The 19,746-nt window shown below is 42.8% G+C and overlaps 1 long non-coding RNA gene across 1 annotated transcript in view; it reads right to left on the bottom strand.

Moving 5' to 3' along the window:
- Window positions 1-244: 244 nt before the first annotated feature.
- The window catches only part of LOC308594071, a 38,916-nt gene continuing 19,414 nt past the window's right edge, over window positions 245-19,746 (bottom strand). Inside the window, exons 2-3 of the long non-coding RNA XR_014011290.1 lie at window positions 18,746-18,881; window positions 245-284 (exon numbers count right to left, since the gene is read on the bottom strand). This is a non-coding gene — a long non-coding RNA (uncharacterized lncRNA). The remainder of the gene's footprint in view (window positions 285-18,745; window positions 18,882-19,746) is intronic.

Below are 19,746 nucleotides of genomic sequence, written 5' to 3'. Positions count from 1 at the left end.
ACAGATACAATAAATTTTGCCAGGATTCCCGAGTTGCAAAACAGCACACTTTTATGGAAAGATGGCCCTTTCCTCAACATATATATACTAACCAGCTGTGGATTCAGTTGAGTTTTAATATGTTTGCTTTATTGCTAAACTTTCTGAGCAGACAAATAGGAAGCAAAACTAACAGGCTTTTTGTCAAGTGCCACGCAGCACAGCCTTGATGGAAGAGAATCCTTTTTATTATTATTATTCTCCAGTTGTTCTATGACATTCCCCACAGGTTTCTAAAGGCCATCCTTGGAAAGGAAAAACAAAAGAAATGAACAAATAAACAACACAATAAATCATCAAGCTGTAGCAGAAAAGAAAAGAAAAACTTTTAAGGTCTTGCAGAACATCTATTTGATGTGGCACGAGGGATGAGCTACAGAATGACGGTTTGCTGCCCCAAAATTTCAAATAAGTTTTCTTGCAATGATCACATATCTCTTGTTTTGCTTACCCCCCACTCGCCCTGCCTGCAGCCACTTCACTCCATAACCAAACCATGCTAATATTCTGTTCCCATTGACAGGACCAGGTTGGGGGGAAAGGCTGGGAGAGCCATAGGAAGGACAGTGTGATAATGTGGGACTTAGTTCCACATGTTAATAGTCTTGCAAAAGAAATAATGGTGTATTTCACACTGATATTCCCATCCTAAACATTTCCTCTGAAATATATATATATATATATATATATATATATATATATATATATATATATTTGCTTCTATGGAGTGAACATTCAAGCAAACATATTTTAGGTTCCAGCTAAGGATGGGCAAGACTTTTGATTCAGTTTTCATTTAAAGCCAAACCCACCTGAGAGAATACATGAACTGAAACACAGCTGTCCTTCAAAATCCACACTTCTCTGAATTTTTTTATTTTTTTTTAAAAAAAATTTATTGGTTTTTCAACTTTTATAAAGACAAAACACACACAAAAATAACAGAAGACAAAAACATGTATAAATTCAGAAAATCTTAATTTCCTAGCCCTGTTCCCTGACTTCCCCCCACCCCCCCTCGTGCATCCCAATTCCCAAAATTGTGTCAGCAAATTGGTATTTCTCCTCTTAACTATCTTATTCATCTTATTACCTCTTTTATAAAGAAATATAGATTTTCCTAAGTTGGACTCAAGTTCTCTTCCATCGATTTCTCATTTTGTCTTAGTTAAAAGTCATATTAACCAAACCTAAAGGTCTTGAGTGTTTTTAAGATTCTCTTCTTCCCTCCCTCCCATCCCCGGTTTTTGTCCCTTCCCAATACAAATCCAAAATAACAGTTCTTAGCCTGGGTTCCTCACGTCCGAGGCTTTCATGTCTCTTTCAGTCCCTCTCCGCCGGTCTTGTTGGTAGTCCTTTGTGTCAGTCGTCAAGTCTGGAAAAAGTTCTTTCACCATCAATTCTCTTCCCACAAGGAGATTTGAAAGTAACTGCTGGAAAATTTCCACAAATCCTGCATCTTCAGAGTCAAAGTCAGAATGAAGGCCCCAATCATATTTCTTTGTTTTAAATTCCTGTATTCCATAAACTCCCGGGGCCTCCTCCTTCATCTTCTGCATCTTTCGCAGACTTGTGGTGAATGTGTTCCAATACTCTCCTTGTCTGTATTCCCCAGATGTCGGCTTTTGGTTATTACTTCCCAGCTTTACTTTCTCTTTTTCTTGTTTAGTCTCTTGGGCCTCTTTAGATATCATTTCCCATTCAGCTGTGGATTCTTTCTCATTCAAGTCCTCAATACAAACAGCAGAGTTGCCTGTTCCAGAAGTCAAGGTCAAAAGTTGTTTATTCATTGCCAAACTCTGCTCTTGTAGGATTCCCACCAGTTGAAACATCCTTTCGATTTCCGCTAGTAACTTTCCATCCACAGCCATTGTAGCCATTGTAGTTTCACAAAGTTCCCCCTAGGGGGAATCTGGTTACTTATTAGCCTTTTCTCCAACAATCCTTTAACTTATTATTGTTACTTTGTTTCCAACAATTTTAGTTCAATTGTAACTCATCATAGTCCAGAGGGATCTTAAATAGCAACTTTTCCACTCTAAACTGCCCGTTTGACAGCTTTGACAGCTGTCAAACTCCGCAGCTCTTACACAGGCACAGAAACAGGACACTCCCGGGCCCGGGAGGAGGGTTGTTTAAAACAAAAAGAAGGCTTCCAAAGCTCCACTCTCCAGCTCAAAATTTGCTTTAGCTAAATCTTGGAAGTTAGTGTCCTTTTTAACTCACCCCTCCAAGGGTAGGCTCTCCAGCTTAGCTCTTATGTCGTTGCTTAGATGGTCTGCAGGGGGGGGGGGTGCGGACTTCCTTTTAGCACACCCCCCGGTCGTCTCCAATTCAGGATAGTATTTTTAGAATCCAATTCCGTCTCACTCACGGGTTTTTCTTTCAGTCCAAATTTCAAGGAAGAAAGTCAGCGCTCTCCGGTCATGGCTCGCGGCTTCGCTCCACCGAGGTAGCGATCGACTCTCAGTACCACGCCACCCTCCGTATCCTCTCCGCAGCCTTTAAAAAGGCTCTTCGTGGATCGGGGGGCGCTTAAGGCACCCGCCGAGTCTTCAGTCCGCAGGCTTCCGCGCCTGCAGTTTTTAAGGGTCCCCGTGTCGCCGGCGCGGCAAAGACCCGTCCTCGGTTGAGCCGATTCCCTCCGCAGCTCGGAGGGAATCCGCCATTTCCAGGTCGCGCCAACCCGGAAGTCTCCACACTTCTCTGAATTTTTTAATGCAGTTCTCCAGCCACGCAGTGTGTACAAAAACACAAATACTAAGGTAAGTTTCCATAGCAATGTATATATTAGTGAAAATAATGTACACAATGCATTATATTACAAAAAGAACCAGAATATTGGAGAAAATGAGAGTTATAAAAATGTGTGTGTTAGGCAAAATTGCATAAAAGTGTGAATATTGGGATTAATTTGCACTAAAATGCTGGTGAATTTTCATGAGGACCTCTTCTGCAAACTGATGGAAAAATGTAGGTTTGAAAAATGAGAAACCAAAACCAACCGATTAACCCCATCCCTATGTCATCCTTGTTTTAATTTCCAGGTTATGTTTGGTTATAAATTGTATGTGAAAAGTGTATTTCTTTCAAATGACCAGGGGGGTCACCATTTGTCAGGAACAGCAGAAGACAATATTGCTGGGATGAGGTGCTTCTCCCTCAGATATGTGCTGTGGCAGCCTGATCCCCTTCCCTATGTTAGCTTCCACTATGCTGGCTGGAGCTATTGAGATGCTTTGTCCCCAAAGTTGGAAGGCACCAAGTTCATGAAGGCTGCCCTGTGTCCTAGCACCTGCTTTAGCAACCTGCTCTTTTTTCTGCAGTGATCCTTCCCACTTTCTGCATTGGGAATGGCAAGGCAGCAGCAGAGTTTGTAGAGAGCTGTGCTGGCTTTCAGAGGCAATCCCACCATCCCTGAATCTCAGCCATACTGGTCAGGTGTGATGGGAATTGTCTTCTAGATGCTTTGGACTACATCACATGGGCCACCACTGCCTTATGGTGTGTGTGTTTTTCCCTAGTGCATGGGCAATTGAGAAGCCATAAATCATGGAAGAAATGATTTGTAGAATGGATGAAAGGATAAACAGCCCTCATCCACCTTAATGGTAAGTGCAATAAAAATTATGCACCCCACCCATGAGAATTTGACTTAACTTTCCTCCTACCTTTGATAAATGCAATTCATTTCCTTCTTAACTGATGGAGAATGGTTAAGAAAGAAAGAAAACATGTAGGAGGAATTTTCAGCACACACCACAAATGAACTCCTCGTGAAGCACAGCTTACATAAGTGCAATTCAAAGCTTTTGTGGATGCTGCTTGACAGTAGAGTCCAATTCATTTATAATCTTTCAAAACAAATTTAAACCAAAGGATTTCTCTCAACAAATACAATGTTGTAGGAATTAATAGAGACATGGAGTGTTTTCAGAGTCCAAAAATCCTTACTGAGCCTTATTCTAGTATTTATATTCTATTGTCAGATGACAATAGAAGAACACTGGATGATACGGGAAAAACAGCTTGTTCTAGAAACATACAGAGACAGAGACAGACTCGAACCCAAGTGCATAGCCAGCAAGGTAGGGATGATATAAACCAGATTCACCCTGATGTCTTATCTTTAAAGACTTCTTACAGGGCAAGGCTGCCTTCCTCAAGATTGAACTCTACATATGTTTTGGACTATCATTCCCATTAGTCACAGCCAGCGTGGTCAATGGCAGGCATTATGAGAGCTGTTTTGGAACAACTTCAACACAGAAGTTTGGGGGAGACTGAGCATGATTCAAACAAGACTAAATACCATACTTTCCCGTGTATAAGACTAGTGTTTTGTTGTTGTTTTTTTGTTTTTTTTACTTTCAAATAAGGTTAAAAATTTGGGGGCATCTTATAAACGGATAGTGCATGTGCCCATTTTCAAAATTTGGGATCTCCATAAGTACGGGGTGTCTTATACGGGGGGGGGGGCGTTTTATACATGGAAAAATACTGTATATTTATGAATCAAACCAGTTAATGTGAAAGGGAGATATATCTAACTTTGATCTCTGCAGGCTGGGTTTTTTTTGAGCAAGTATACAAATGCCCCGAAGAAGGCATTTAAACAATCATTGTATATCTTGGACTGTTTTGACAACAAAATCCTATTTTTTCCAGCATTTTGAGATACAATCCCATTTGGGAGCGTGATATCACAAGGTTGGGGAAGAATGGATATGGGTAAACATTATCAGGTTTCGAACAAGACTAAATCTATTTATAAATCAAAGCTACACTTTTACTTAGGAGGAAAAGCATTACTTTATTTGGGGAGCATAGGTAGTGAGCAATTTTCATGAAATTTTGATATTCCTCTTGAAAGAATTGCATTTCTTTTCCATTTCACCACTGCTGCTCTGATAAAAGTCCCAGACCTGAATTCTGCCTTCACTACATTGCTGCTCCTCCATGTGAAAGGTCACTCTTCCCTCCAACATAGCAGATTACTTGCCATCTGCCTCAGCTTTCTGATGGCGCTTTTGACTGCACTGGTGAAGCAGTTCTGGGGGAGAAGGATGGGCAGACAGGTTCACCAATGAACTGAACACAGAGACATTGTTCCTGATACAGAATGATAAAATAATCTTCTATAAAAAGTAAGAGCTATACGTTCAGTTAACTTTGATCAGTTACTGTATTTCTTCCGCAAACACAGATAGACTTAATGCACATTTGCTTTCCTGTTCCTGAGTGATATCAGTCGGTGGCCTGTAGTTTGTAGGGCTATTTGTATGAGTAATGGTTTGGAAGATGGAGCCTCCAGGCCTCATGAAGACCACTTTGAACTAGAAGGAAACCACAGTGCACATATTTGAAAAGATCCTACAAGGAAGACCTGTTCTGTAAACAGTAATAAAAGAAAGCAAATAATCCCCCAAGAATGGAAGAACATTCCTTTAACAAAGAGAAGAAAAGCCAGTAAAATAAATCAATCAACCCTTTGGGAACACAAGGGGAACAAGACCAAGATACCAGAATCCAATGTGAAAGGAGGAGGAAGTAGTTTGGTTTAAACATTTCAGGAACTTGTAGTACCCATCAATGGTAGCACTAAGATTCTTAGTATGCATTGGTCCCAGCAAGTGTGGCTAAGCGCCAGGGATGGTGAGATTTGTTCTTGTTGGCATCTGTCTGTCTTAAGAGACAATGGAGTGCACCTCCAGGGGTAATGTCAAACTGCAGGAGAATCACAGTGCCTGCTGTGGCTGTAGAGACCAGTAACTCATAACTGCTCCTTCTGCATTGTTTTTTCCCCCCCTGTATTAGCAGCATCAAAGTGATCTCCTTGGGGTGCAAGCCAGGACAGTGTGTATGGAGGTCCTGGGCTTCCCAGATGACAAGACTGTCCTCCCAGCCTAACTGATATTGTTCAAAGGAAAGCAGAATAATATATTTGGCACCAGCTTGGGTGCAGGAGTTGCTGGAAGGAGGCGTACAAGGCACAATCCAACCGTCTTAGGGACTCCACTCTGGCTTTGGATAGGATTTACTCCTTAGTCTTTTCTCCTCCCAAAGAGGAGATTATTATTATTTTGTCTAATAATATCTATAGGGCCATGGATTCCAAACCCCCATCTTAATGTATAAGTATACCTGACACTGGTTAATGTCGTAGGATGCTGGGTAAGGTTACAAGAATTCTACTGCAAATAGTTATGCAATAACCTACCCCCAGAGAAACCTTCTGCATAATGCTAATTCCTGCTTAGATCTGCATGTCCTCTCTATTGTGGATGTTTCATATCCTTTTCAATACCCTCAGTTTTATTTAATCCATTCTATTATCACAGTGGATAGCCTTGCTATTCCTATAAATGACTTTCTAATGAATACAGCCCTATTTCAATTCTTGATTATTAAGCAGTCACAAGCTAACTTCTGATTACAAAGTTGAACATTTCCAAGCTTAAATGTAATAGTCTATAAGGAACAAAGCAATATCTGCAGAAAAGATTGTTTTGTCCACAAATTGTGACAGCCTCACCAAACCAAGCCGATTTGCGCTGCACTACTAATAGAGAACTGAAGATCTGCAATATGTATATATATTAAAACCAACCATGCTTTTAATTGCACTTTGGAATTACACTTAATTCCAGGCTTACTGGAAACAACAGGAGATTTCTGACAGTCTTTTAATTAGCTGTGAAAGAGGAAAGTTAGGAGTTTCTGAAACATAGTAAGGAGCCAGAAATGAACTCTGCAACTTTAACATGATCTTAGAACAAAGTTTCTAATAATCCTTTTTGTTGCTGTTAGATATATATGTCAAATGGTGAAGTTCTTAAAACATTATATCACCATGCATGTCTGAATTCTACCAAGTTGGTAAGTGCTGTGAGGCAGCCTACATACTATGGGAGGGATATGGGTCCTCAAAGGCAGTATGAAGAAAAAGCACCTGAATATGCCATAGACTGGGACACGGGTGGCACTGTGGTGTAAACCACTGAGCGTAGGACTTGCCGATCAGAAGGTCAGCGGTTCAAATCCCCATGACGGGGTGAGCTCCCTTTGCTCGGTCCCTGCTCCTGCCAACCTAGCAGTTCGAAAGCACGTCAAAGTGCAAGTAGATAAATAGGTACTGCTCCAGTGGGAAGGTAAACAGCATTTCCGTACGCTGGTCTGGTTTGCCAGAAGCAGCTTAGTCATGCTGGCCACATGACCCGGAAGCTGTACACTGGCTCCCTTGGCCAGTAAAGCGAGATGAGCGCCGCAACCCCAGAGTCGTCTGTGACTGGACCTAATGGTCAGGGGTCCCTTTACCTTTATACCACAGACCAACATCAGAGCAAAGTCACAGTTTTAAAGCCACAACCATGGTGTGACTATGGGATATTTACTTCTGTATGATCCAAGCTGTTCGAACACAAATATTCAGTTGTGTTCTACATAACAGTACTTACATCGTGGTTATAAGAATGAGCTAGAAAGTAACAATGCTTGAGAAATTTGATCTTAGCAGATTCTGATATGAACTAAACTGATCTTCAGTTGGCTATTTAGTTCCCATAGGCTAACTATTTAATTCTACATATCACCTGTAGTTTGCATAATAAAAGGATGTTCCAGACCAGACTAGTCCAGCAGGTTTTCAGTCATAAAACATGTAATTAAATACAGTGGTACCCCGCAAGATGAATGCCTCGCAAGACGGAAAACCCGCTAGACGAAAGGGTTTTCCGTTTTGGAGGCTCTTCGCAAAACGAATTTCCCTATGGGCTTGCCTCGCAAGACGACAGCCCATAGGGAAATCTCCGGGACAGCGGGGAAGCGCAGCGCGTCTTCCCCACTGTCCTCGGACCTCCTCCCGCCGCGCGGCATCGGAACGAAGCTCCGATGCCGGGCGGGGGGGACGCCTCCTCCCGCCGCGCGGCATCGGAACGAAGCTCCGATGCCGGGGGGACCGCCTCCTCCCCCCCGCACGGCATCGGAACGAAGCTCCGATGCCGGGGGGGGAACGCCTCCTCCCCCCCCGCGCGGCATCGGAACGAAGCTCCGATGCCGGGCGGGGGGGGGAACGCCTCCTCCCCCCCGCGCGGCATTGGAACGAAGCTCCGATGCCGGGCAGGGGGGGAACGCCTCCTCCCCCTCACGTGGCATCGGAACGAAGCTCCGATGCCGGGCGGGGGGGGGGAACGCCTCCTCCCGCCGCGCGGCATCGGATGGCTTTCCTGAAGACTTGGGGTGGGAGGAGGGTTTTCCTTCCCACCGCCAACATTCAGAATGCTGTTCTGAATGTTGGCGGCGGGGAGGAAAAACCCTCCTCCCACGCAAGCCCCGGGAACAGAGGGAAAGCGCTGCGCGCCTTCCCCTCTGTTCCCGTACCTGTCCTGAAGGCTTGCGGTGCGGAGAAAACCCCTTCTCCGCACCGCCAGCCTGGCAAGCGGTTTCCCTAGGAACGCATTAATTGATTTTCAATGCATTCCTATGGGAAACCGTGCATCGCAAGACGAAAAAACCTCAAGACGAAGAGACTTGCGGAACGAATTAATTTCGTCTTGCGAGGCACCACTGTAATATTTAAGTTCAATGCTTTGCACAGGTTTTCCCAAAAAGGCATTTAATGTAAAATAGGACAGTATGGACTTATGGGTAAACACATGTGAAAGTCACACAGACCAAAACCAGACTGATTTGTCAACACCTACTTTGAAGTTCCAGGTTCGAATCTCATCTAAGCCCTGGATCCACTATTTTATTTACTTATTTGGAAAATGTATATGCTGCAGGGCTACTGGAAGTATAAAATAAATGGTGGGGGGCAGGTAAATTGAATAAAACATTAGGGGGCAGGTAAGCCCCACCCAGCATAATCCATCACAAGATGCAATGCTCACACACCATTTGAATGACAATGCCCGTCAACTTGGGGGGCAGGCCCTACAAATACTTTATTGTGAGGGTAAAGGGACCTTGGCTCCTAGGAGTTGGCCTCTATGGGAGCATGTTCACCCATTGATTTTAAGGATTTCGTTATGAGCTTGGCAGTTTGTGTGATCTCGGTTTCCATGGATGAAGTAAAAGTATTCTTTTTGCATTATGTAAGATTGTCAATTACTATTTCCACCTCCCAAAGACAGTATTGATGAACCCTCCCTTTCCTTGTTTGATTGTAGTTGTGTGGGAGGGTACTTGAAAGGATTCCAAATTAAAACTCGGCCGCTTTAGTTTTCTGTTCTTTGGCTACATGATCCAGTTAAGTGATATGGCAGATGATGTTTCCTATTGAAGCCACTTCCACCACAGTGGGTTTTTACCTGCACAATAGTCCAAATTTTCCACGTTACAGATTTTCCAGAATGATACCAGCAGTGAGATGAGCATGTGATGAGGCTAGGGACCGGGGATGAAGATATCGGAAGAAAGAGCGGGGTACTACTTTATGCCACCGTTACATTTTCAAGTTAGCATTTTGTACAGACTGTTCTGTACCATTTATTGGAAGAGCATTTGAATTTTCTGGAAGATAACTGTATCAGCAGAAATATATATGCACACACACACACACCCCACACTGTTCCCTGGTGTTCTCTGATTGCTAATAAAATGTAGCCTCTGTAAATCTATAGCTGGGGATTATATATCTTGCCTGAATGAGAACACTATAGAAACCTATTTATCGAGGCCTCTAGGGGAAAGTTGCTAGCCTCAAACATGATTTAAAGGATTATAAAAAGTGATGCCCGCAATGGGCTATTTAATAGACATAAGCCCCTTAAAGTAATGATCCTGTTGACTGACTGACTGGCTGGCTTTCTTCATTCAAAAACTGAACTTTTTTTCCAGTTCCTTTGTGGACACTGCATGTATTACTTAGCAATGCAACGCGTGCACACATTTGCTGGATACATTGATTCCACTGCTGGTGTAACATGCGGAAATGTTTGCAAAAGAACTGTGTTTGTGTGTGCACTTGTCTAACTGTTACAATGCAATGATAGAAATTTTATTTGGGCTGGTGTTAACAAAAACAAACACCAGCAGTCACTGGAGTGTATTTGCCTATTTGAGCCTGAAATTAAGTGCAAGAACTGCTCTGTATTTTCATAGGTAGAGAATTGTGTTTGCAGTTGATCCAATCAATGCTATCATCTAAAAATGAGAGAGCAAGCGGGAACAGCAGGCTGCAGATAGGCTTTTGCGGAATGATGAATCAATGTCCCCGAGAACCTATTCTGGCAGGATCCCATGGGGTTACATCAAGTCCTTGGAGGCAGCAGGGGGGCGGGACACACACAAACAGAAGCCAAACGAGAAAGAAACAAAAATGTATCTTTAATTCCGAAAGCATTTCAAATGCCAGTTGTTTTTTTCTCAAGGGGGAAATATGGTCCCCAACTGAAAAAAGCAAAACCTTCTACTTTGCTTTTAGGTTTTGTGAAGCATTTTTCCCTTGAGAAAGGAATACCAACGTTCAAACATTTTGGGAATTAAAAATGCATTTATATCTACTCTGCTAAGACTGCTGCAGTGTTGCTTTTTATTGTCTTTTTCATTATCATCATTGCATTTGCAATATTTCTGTTGTTGCTTTTTCATGCTTCTTCCTATTTAACATAAATGATTTCTAGGTGAAATATGATTAGTTTGGACCTGCATTTTACGTTTATATTCATTGAGAATGCTAATAAGCCCCAATCCTTACGAGGTATGAATCTATCCCTGTAAGCTCCTTGTCTGTTTGCTTCTCCTCCGCTTGCTATGTCTATTCCAAGAAGACTAAACTTTAGCAGACACCGCTCCAAAGGTGGTGAGCCACAACACTTTGGTACCTTGTGTCACATGTCACTATATGTGTCAGTCTTGAAAGTGGTACAGGGCATTTTGCTGTCTTTGGTGCATAAAAAGGTAAAGGTAAAGGACCCCTGGACATGGGTGGCACTGTGGGTTAAACCACAGAGCCTAGGGCTTGCCGATCAGAAGGTCAGCGATTTGAATCCCTGCGACGGGGTGAGCTCCCGTTGTTCGGTCCCTGCTTCTGCCAACCTAGCAGTTCGAAAGCACATCAAAGTGCAAGTAGATAAATAGGTACCGCTCCGGCGGGAAGGTAAACGGTGTTTCTGTGCACTGCTCTAGTTCACCAGAAGTGGCTTAGTCATACTGGCCACATGACCCGGAAGCTGTATGCGGGCTCCCTCGGCCAATACAACAAGATGAATGCCGCAACCCCAGAGTCGTCCATGACTGGAACTAATGGTCAGGGGTCCCTTTACCTTTAAAGGACCCCCAACAGTTAAGTCCGGTTGTGAATGACTCTGGGATTGTGGCGCTCATCTCGCTTTACTGGCCGAGGGAGCCGACGTTTGTCTACAGTTTTTCTGGGTCATGTGCTTCTGGCACAACGAAACACCAACACCAGAGCAGCGCACGGAAACACTGTTTACCTTCCTGCCGGAGTGGTACCTGTTTATCTACTTGCACTTTGATGTGCTTACAAATTGCTAGGTGGGTAAGAGCTGGGACCAAACAACGGGAGCTGACCCCGTTGTGGAGATTCAAACCGCCAACCTTCCAATTGGCAAGCTCAGTGGTTTAGACCACAGCACCACCTATATTACAAGTGTAAATGTTTTCCCATGTTCAGTTTGACAGACTACCTTTTAAAACTGCTGTTGATGAGACCTGTTTATAGGATGGTTTATTTATATTCTGCTTTTTAGCCCAAAGACTCCTGAAGCAGTGAGCAACATTAATATAAGTGGATACAAAAATGTACAATAAATGTACACTATACAGGAGCTCAAGTGAGCAACTGGCATTATTTAGAATTGTACCTTGTGTATTTTATGTTTTGCTCTACAGATTTGGGACCTGCCTTGAATGCTGTGGGGAGACAAGGTAGGGAAATCTATATTTTATATAAAAAAATATTATATATAATACAAAGGGAAATAAACTAAAGCAGAGCAAAATGTTGTAACTCCTCCACTACAATCACGAGAGACCATCCTGTCAACCACAAGAGCTCATAATTTCATATCTGGGTTGCTGCAGTGGCTAAGAGAACATACACTAATAAAAGGGGGGGAGGAAGGGTGACGGAAATGATAGAGTTCTCTTTCGATTCACTGTGCACTCGTAGCCTTTCATGCTCTGTTTGTAGCTCTTCTGATCCACACACACAAAGGGAAGCTCTTGACTCAACAGGTGGGTGATCATATATCAGCTGTTCCCAGTTGAGCAGCAAAGGGTTGCCCTCAAACAATTATTGACATAATGATAGCAATTAATTATATTGCAAACAATTAATGAAGCCAAAGGTTCCATTGACAAAAAAACCCCATGCTTTCTGCTGGCATGAGATTGTGTGATGGAAATTATTGTCCGGGAAGGTAGGGCTGGGAATGTCCTTCATCTGAAATCCTGGAAAGTCACTACCAACCGTTGCTGACAATACTGAACTAGATGAACCAATTGTCTAACTCACCATAAGGTAGCTTCCTATGTTCCTATGAACTAGGAACTTTTGCAGATGCTTGAAAAAATACTGCTAGGGTTAAAAGGTAAAGGTAAAGGACCCCTGACAGTTAAGTCCAGTTGCAGATGACTCTGGGGTTGTGGCGCTCATCTCGCTTTACAGACTGAGGGAGCTGACGCCTGTCCACAGACAGTGTTTCCGGGTCATGTGGCCGGCATGACTAAGCTGCTTCTGGCAAAACCAGAGCAGTGCACAGAAATGCTGTTTACTTTCCCGCCGAAGTGGTACCTATTTATCTACTTGCACTTTTGGGCGTGATTTCAAACTGCTAGGTTGGCAGGAGCTGGGACCAAGCAAAAAGAGCTCACCCCGTCACGGGGATTTGAACCACCGACCTTCTGATCAGCAAGCCCAAGAGGCTCAGTGGTTTAGACCACAGCGCCACCCACATGGGTTACACAACCTCATTTTATCCCTCTGGTATTTGTCCTGAACAGAAATCTCTACATACTCATCCAATTTCTGTTTTCGGCTTAATTCCATGGCAACTTAAGCATTTCATAGAATCATAGAATTGCAGAGTTGGAAGGGACCCTGAGGGTCATCTCATCCAACTCTCTGTAATACAGGAATATCAACTAAAATATCTGTGGCAGACAGCCATCCAACCTCTATTTAAAACCCCCCAGTGAAGGAGAGGTTTGTTGTCTAGCAGAGACTAATAACCAAGAAATGGGTAGCAAGCAAAATGAATTATTCTTGTACAAGAATGGTGTCTCATTCACCTCGTGGTGCAGAAAAGACCCCATCTACATGTTACATTTAGACGTTTATAGTTTTACACAAACAGTTCAACACATACATTGAGAGGTTGCTTTGCCTCCCTGCCCCAAACCTCTGCAATTCAGAAATAGAAGACTAGTAAGATTGCATTACTATTGCTCAGTCTAAGCTTCACTGAGGTTCAGGTGGGGTTTGCAGTGCAGTACAAAAGCTGCCCTCGATCCTCTTCACATCCTGAAGATGTCAGATACAGTGAAAAATGTTCTCATTATTTTACTCTCACAGAATCAGAGTGATTTGTGGAAGCCATTCTGGTTTCCAAGGTCCACTGCTGAATTTAGGTGAGCTACACTCATTAGGTAGAATAACATCATTCTGCTCCAACTCAAAGCAGGCACTTCCACAATGATCCTTAAGCATAAGGCTGTTTCATAGGTTCAGTTTAAGCATGTATAGGCTTGTCCTGGGAGATTTTGCCAGACTTATGAATCTCTTTGGGTGCCCTCTGATATTTCTCAGATGTTTTGCCTGAACAAAATCCCTAGATTCGCCTTGAAATATCCTTTTAGGCAAATTCATTTGGTCAGCTACACATGTAGTTGTGTTTCAGTTTGAAATACACATGTAGTTGTGTTTCAGTTTGAAGTACTTATGGGTTGAAATTAAAGGAACTCCACTCATGTGATGCTCCCATTGGAAGAAAGGAAAGAGCAGAGATGATTTATGTCAACTGTTCCTTCCTCTTGTAGGCTCCTATGAAGATTATCTATGGGGTTTGAGGACCCTCAGAAAAGTTTTTGGGGTGTGTGGGACAGGTGATTTTCAGCTCTTGGTCCTTCCACCTGTGGGACCCCCTGCAGAGGGACATTCTGGATCCAGCTCACTGAACTTCATTGTGGATCTAGCTTTATGCTGCCTTGATGTCTTCAAGAAGAAAAGCAACACATGAATGTTATCAGTCAACCAAATAAGCCCTTGAATTTGCCTGGAATTGGATGGTGGTTGTGCATTCCCTGAGAGCCTGTTATAGGATAAGCATACAAAATGAGGAGCTTATGCTGGCAAGAGAACCTGAACTTCTCCATACCCAAAAAAAGCTAGTGTAGGGGGGACGAGGAGAAGGGCTGTCAAGGAGAGTAGGCAGGATCAATTTTAGAATATGCCAGACAAGCATATGCATAGTTTGCCCTGGGGTGTGGTCCAGAATAATGCTGAAGGCAAAGCTGTAGCTTATACATCTTTTATGATATCTTCGGGGGGGAATGCACAATTTTTATAAGCTTTTCATCAAGAAAATGTACAGAGCTACAAAAGGGGCTTTCTCTGAGGTGTAGCATGATCATAAATGTTTGACCTGCCACTTGCTTGTTTATTTCTACAACTCAAAGGATATCTGAAAGGAAATCACATTATACTTGGCTAGATGTACGGTATATTCCAAGTAAGAAGTCCTACAGAGGCCAAGATGAAGCAGGACATGAAAGATGGGGCTGCCATAAGTAACAGGAGGCCTGAGACAAGTGTTTCCTCAACTTGGATCTCCAGCTGTTTAGACTACATTTCCCATCATCCCTGACCACTGGTCCTGCTAGCTATATAATGAGAGTTGTAGTCCAAAAACAGCTGGAGATCCAAGTTGGAAAAACCACTGCTCTGGGCATCCACAGGGTGCAAGAGGAGAGTTGACACACATCCCAGATGAACCATAATTATCAGATCCTGAGATACAAGGCAAAATGTATCACACCATTCTTCTCATTAAAATAGTTAGAAACTAGTCTGCTTACCCACCCACCTCATAAAAAGTAAGTAGACGTACATGTCCTTCTGTAATTGCAACTTATTTAATCTGCTGGCATCATTAAATTGTCTATGTCCCCCACTCCACATCATAGGGATTCCATGAGCCGAAGACTTGGGCAAACTGTGGCCCTCCAGAAGTTGTTGGACTCTAATTCCCATCAGCCCTAGCCTGCATGGCCAATGGCCAGTGATAATGGAAGTTGTAGTCAAGCAACATGCGGAGGGCCAATGGTTCTGGAGCCTGGCACTAGCAGAATCAGGAAAACCCAGGACATCATGATATAACGATGCAGATATCACTAGGGGAGGGAAGAAATTCATATGGGAACTGCTGTTTTCTATGACAGTCAACTGTTTGGCAAATGTCAGCTGAATAAGGCATTGGCTTAAAGGTCAAACATGTAATGTGTCTTTGTGAAAAGGAGAATGTGTCGTAGTCTTGTTGCTGAGCAACAATGTGCAGAGCTCAGTGGAGTGGAAGACCAGACTAGAAGAGTCTCCAGAGGTGTACTTGCCTAAAAACAGAGTCAGCATACTATGTCAGGTCCATAGGGAGAATAGCAATCTATGTTGCCAGGTGGTCCAGGAGTCAGGGAATCTGATGATCATGGGGTCAAGACAAGCAGGAAGTGGCAAGGAACTGCAAGCATTGTTTCCAACATCTGGCTGCTGCTGGAAGCTCTGCTTAAGAAGACTGAAGCCAGCTGGTTCTCATCAGCGCCTTTTCCTTTGTCCTTGTAGACTAATCAGCTGCAGTTGGAGTCATTCCACCCTCTCTGCCTTCTCCCCTTCAGGCTGCTGCCCAGCAGATGAAGCTGACACCTGGCCCATGACAGAATGTAAGATTTGCCTAGTGGATCAGACTAAGATCCAGCATTTTATCTCCCAACAGTAGCTAGTTAATCCCTCAGGGATGTCCGAACGGAAAATAAAGGTGTGACAGTAATGCATCCATGTGCATTTTACATAAAACACTCATGAGAAGAAAGCCTCTCCTCCTTGCGGAGGGGAGGGATTGTAAGCAGGAGCCAATTCCCGCATCACGCAAGGGGCGTTCTGCCCCCTGCCCTGACATCATCGCTGGCGTGCCACGCCTCCCAGTTGGGCACCCAATCGGGTGACACCACGGGGGCGTGGTCTAGCCGCTCAAATGCTGCCGTGCCAGCTCTCTCCGCCATTGTGCTGCTGATTTTCAATACCTTCTCACATGCTGTAATCAATGAAAGTGGCCTTTTCTAGCCCATTAACCTAATATACTGTGTCCACGTGTCTTTATTATTCCCAAGCGGGGGACGGGTCCTCGAATCACAAGCACTAGATTCCTGTCCACTCCTTCCAGCTTATCAAAGGAAATGTAAAGTAAGTTGCAATTTAATAAAAATGAAGTGCTGTTTTAGCAGTAAAATTACAGAAAGCCCTGCGATTTAAATGGTTTGTTATTAATTTCCTTTTTACAGTAGCACACAATAGCCAAAGTAACCTCCAGCAGCAGTAGTGCCACTCCCAAACAGAGTTTGGATCTGGAGTACTTACACTAGTGTAAATTATGCAAGCTTCCCATACTTAGCATCGCTCCCTACATTACTACTCTATTTTCTGTTGGTAGCATTGAAGTCTTGTTCTTTTTCTTTCTTTCTTTGTGCTTGCCTTTGCCCTCAGAAAGGGACACGCAAGGAATTTAAACAAGTACCTGGTGAATGGTTCAAACCATAAAACAATGCTTTTAATTTCAAGAACAGGAGTAAGAAGAAGAAGTGACAAATCTGAACATGTTCCAGACTGCGATCTTTGCCCTGGGTTACTTGAAATGAAATTTTCTGCATTGTTTAAGCTGTAAACCCAACAATTCGGTCTTGGTGTTCCTGTAAAGCTATATACCAGGAGAGCTATGATTCTCTCTTTATGGATCAAAGTCACATTTTAATATAACACAGTGCACTGGAACTGTACTCAGTTATAACATTCATTCCCTGGACTATCTGAATCACTTTTATCAACCTTTCTCCTTGTCGCTTAGGCTGAGCTAGCTCCAGTATTTCTTAAGTGACTTCAGCAATATCTCTTCCAGAAGCTTGTTGACTTACAACAGCTTAAAACAGAATTATCTCTGGAGGCCTGTAGGAATAAGAACTATGAACCCAACAGCAGTTTGGACTTTCATTTCTTATATAAAGTAAAGGCATCATATCTGGGATGTTTACAGTGACTGGGGTATAAGGAGATGCTGTAAGCAAAATGAATGGCCTTTTAGCTGAGTACTGTCAATTGAGTCAGAGCAATCTTCTCAAATCTCATGCAAAAAGACGGTAGACTGGCTGCTCAAGAGACTTTAACAAGTGATGCTGCAAGTGTAGTCTAGGGTTGCCATCTTTAATCTGGAATTTTTTCATGAAAGGTGAAACATTTCAGAATTTTGCATTGGTTCCTAGTGACTGGGTACCAATCCCCTCAGCTTCCACAGTCTCTCATTCACCACCACCCCTGAACACTTTTGCAAATTTATCAAGATGTGCGGGGGACCGAAGAGGAGGGGAAAGAGCAGTCAAGGCTAAATATGGGGGGAAATGGCAATAGGCATTAATATGCTGTTCACATTTAAACACAAACCTCCCAAATTTGCACTTTCTGAAACAATATGCAGCCATCCTTTGAAATTTGCACTTCTCTGAATTTTGCAATTCACTTCTCTAGCCAAGCAATGTGTACAAAATGCATTGTAGTCAAGTACAAATATTAGTAACTATAACACACAAAAATCCATTATGTTAGGGAGAATTACTTTGCAAAAATATGCATGTTAGAAGAAATTCACACTAAAATGCTGAGAAATTTTCATGATGACCTTTTTTTCCCCCTTTTTAAAGCAAATTGATGTGGAAATATGGAGAACTGAACTTAAGACTGGAAAAATGAGAAACTAAGAGGAATCAAAACTGGCAGAATTGTCCATCCTTACCCATAGCATAAAGTTCTCTGGGCAGCTTAAAGTAAATAATAAAATACCATATGGATATGAAATAGAATTTCTACGTTTTTCCTGAAACCATGAATTGTGGTAAGTGGATGGGGTTTTTTTGGCAGGGGTGAGTGGGTCTATATCCACTAACCAAGGGGAAGAAAAATCCATAGTTTATGGAGTTCAGCCATATTTGTTCAGTGAAGACTTTGTAGCATGTTCATTGCCGGCATTGGTCACTCGAGAAATGTAGTTTAGATTCCTTTTAATTATTAGGAATTAAAAATTATACATTCAAATGCTGTTCACAGTCAAGGTTTTGAGCATGTACAACTTCATTGCAGAAATCTAAAGATTAAGGGGAAAACATCTGCAAATTCAAATATTTTGAGAAAATACCCATCCTAAAGGGACAATTTGAAGCAAATGTGGAGTTCTGTCCTCAGATGAATTGCCTGAATAATTTAGAGAAGCCCCCCCCCAAAAAAAAAGCTTTCATAAGATTAGACAAATTAATTGGACAGGGTTCTGTATCCCTAAATAAAGGCCTTGGGAAGTAAACAACTGAATAAAAATGCAATTTCTACGCACAAATGTCAGCCAACTTGACATTGCAGCAAATGTGTAGGAGTTGCCAGAGATAGCAGCTGTCTGATTCCTTCTTTTCACTCATAATGCCTAGCAGAACTTACCTCATGTTGTGACATCATGAAGTTCTCCCCACCACCACCACGGCCATCACCATCTGCAGCCAATGATGCAGAGTGTGGGTGAGGAAATGCAGACTAATGTGTGTTTCACAACACATGGTCAATTCTTTCAGGCATTCTGAGAGAAGAAGGGTGAATTAAACACATGGTCACCATTTGGGGCACATGTTTATTACAATGCGTAGTTTGACTGCAAGCTTTTGTTTTCTGGGAAATGCTTTATCTCCCCGGAAGACTGGATTTGCTTGCTCACTTTTTATAACTTCAAACTTTCCTAGTGGATTTCTATCAAAATGAATTCCAGCTTTTAGCCATTAAAGCTTGTAGACGTTCTGCTGCTGAGCTCCTGTGCCTAGGTCTTTTTGACCCAAGAGGAAGATAAACCTTTTAAATGGAGGTTTCTGTGCCATCAAACTCAGCCACTCAGCAATTTTATTGCCTCTTTTGTAGGTAGACTTGGGAAGCTGGTGCTTCTGTCAATATAAACAGCAGACACTGCCAGGCTCCAGTTTCATTTTGAGCTGGGATGAGAGAGGTATGCCGGTATATCTTCAGCTGAGCTGGAATGTGAGACTTATGCTAGCATAGCTATGCCAGGTATTGGCTGTTTGAGCTAGAGATCCATGGGATCTTAAAAAAATCCCAGTGGATCTTGGGCTTGGATTGCTTCCTGAGATAGAAAGAGGGCTTTGCCATCAGGTTCTGAGAGACTTGAGAGCCACTGGCAGTCAGATGAGACAATACAGAACAATGCTGTATCATCCATGCTGTTTCAAGCCACAGCTGAAAACCAACCATGTTTTTCTTTATGGTGAGTTATAAGGAAGTAACTACCAAAAATGCTCTTAAAAATACAGTGGCTGATCAAACACACACACACACACACACACACACACACACACACAGAGAGAGAGAGAGAGAGAGAGAGAGAGAGAGAGAGAGAGATTGTGTGTGCAAGAGTCACAAAAGAGTATACAGTGACA

This window comes from Podarcis bocagei, assembly GCF_964188305.1.
Source record: "Podarcis bocagei genome assembly, chromosome: 8".
NCBI lineage: Eukaryota > Metazoa > Chordata > Lepidosauria > Squamata > Lacertidae > Podarcis > Podarcis bocagei.
The sequence above is the reverse complement of the archived record's forward strand: the minus strand, read 5'-3'. Positions and strand labels throughout refer to the sequence as shown.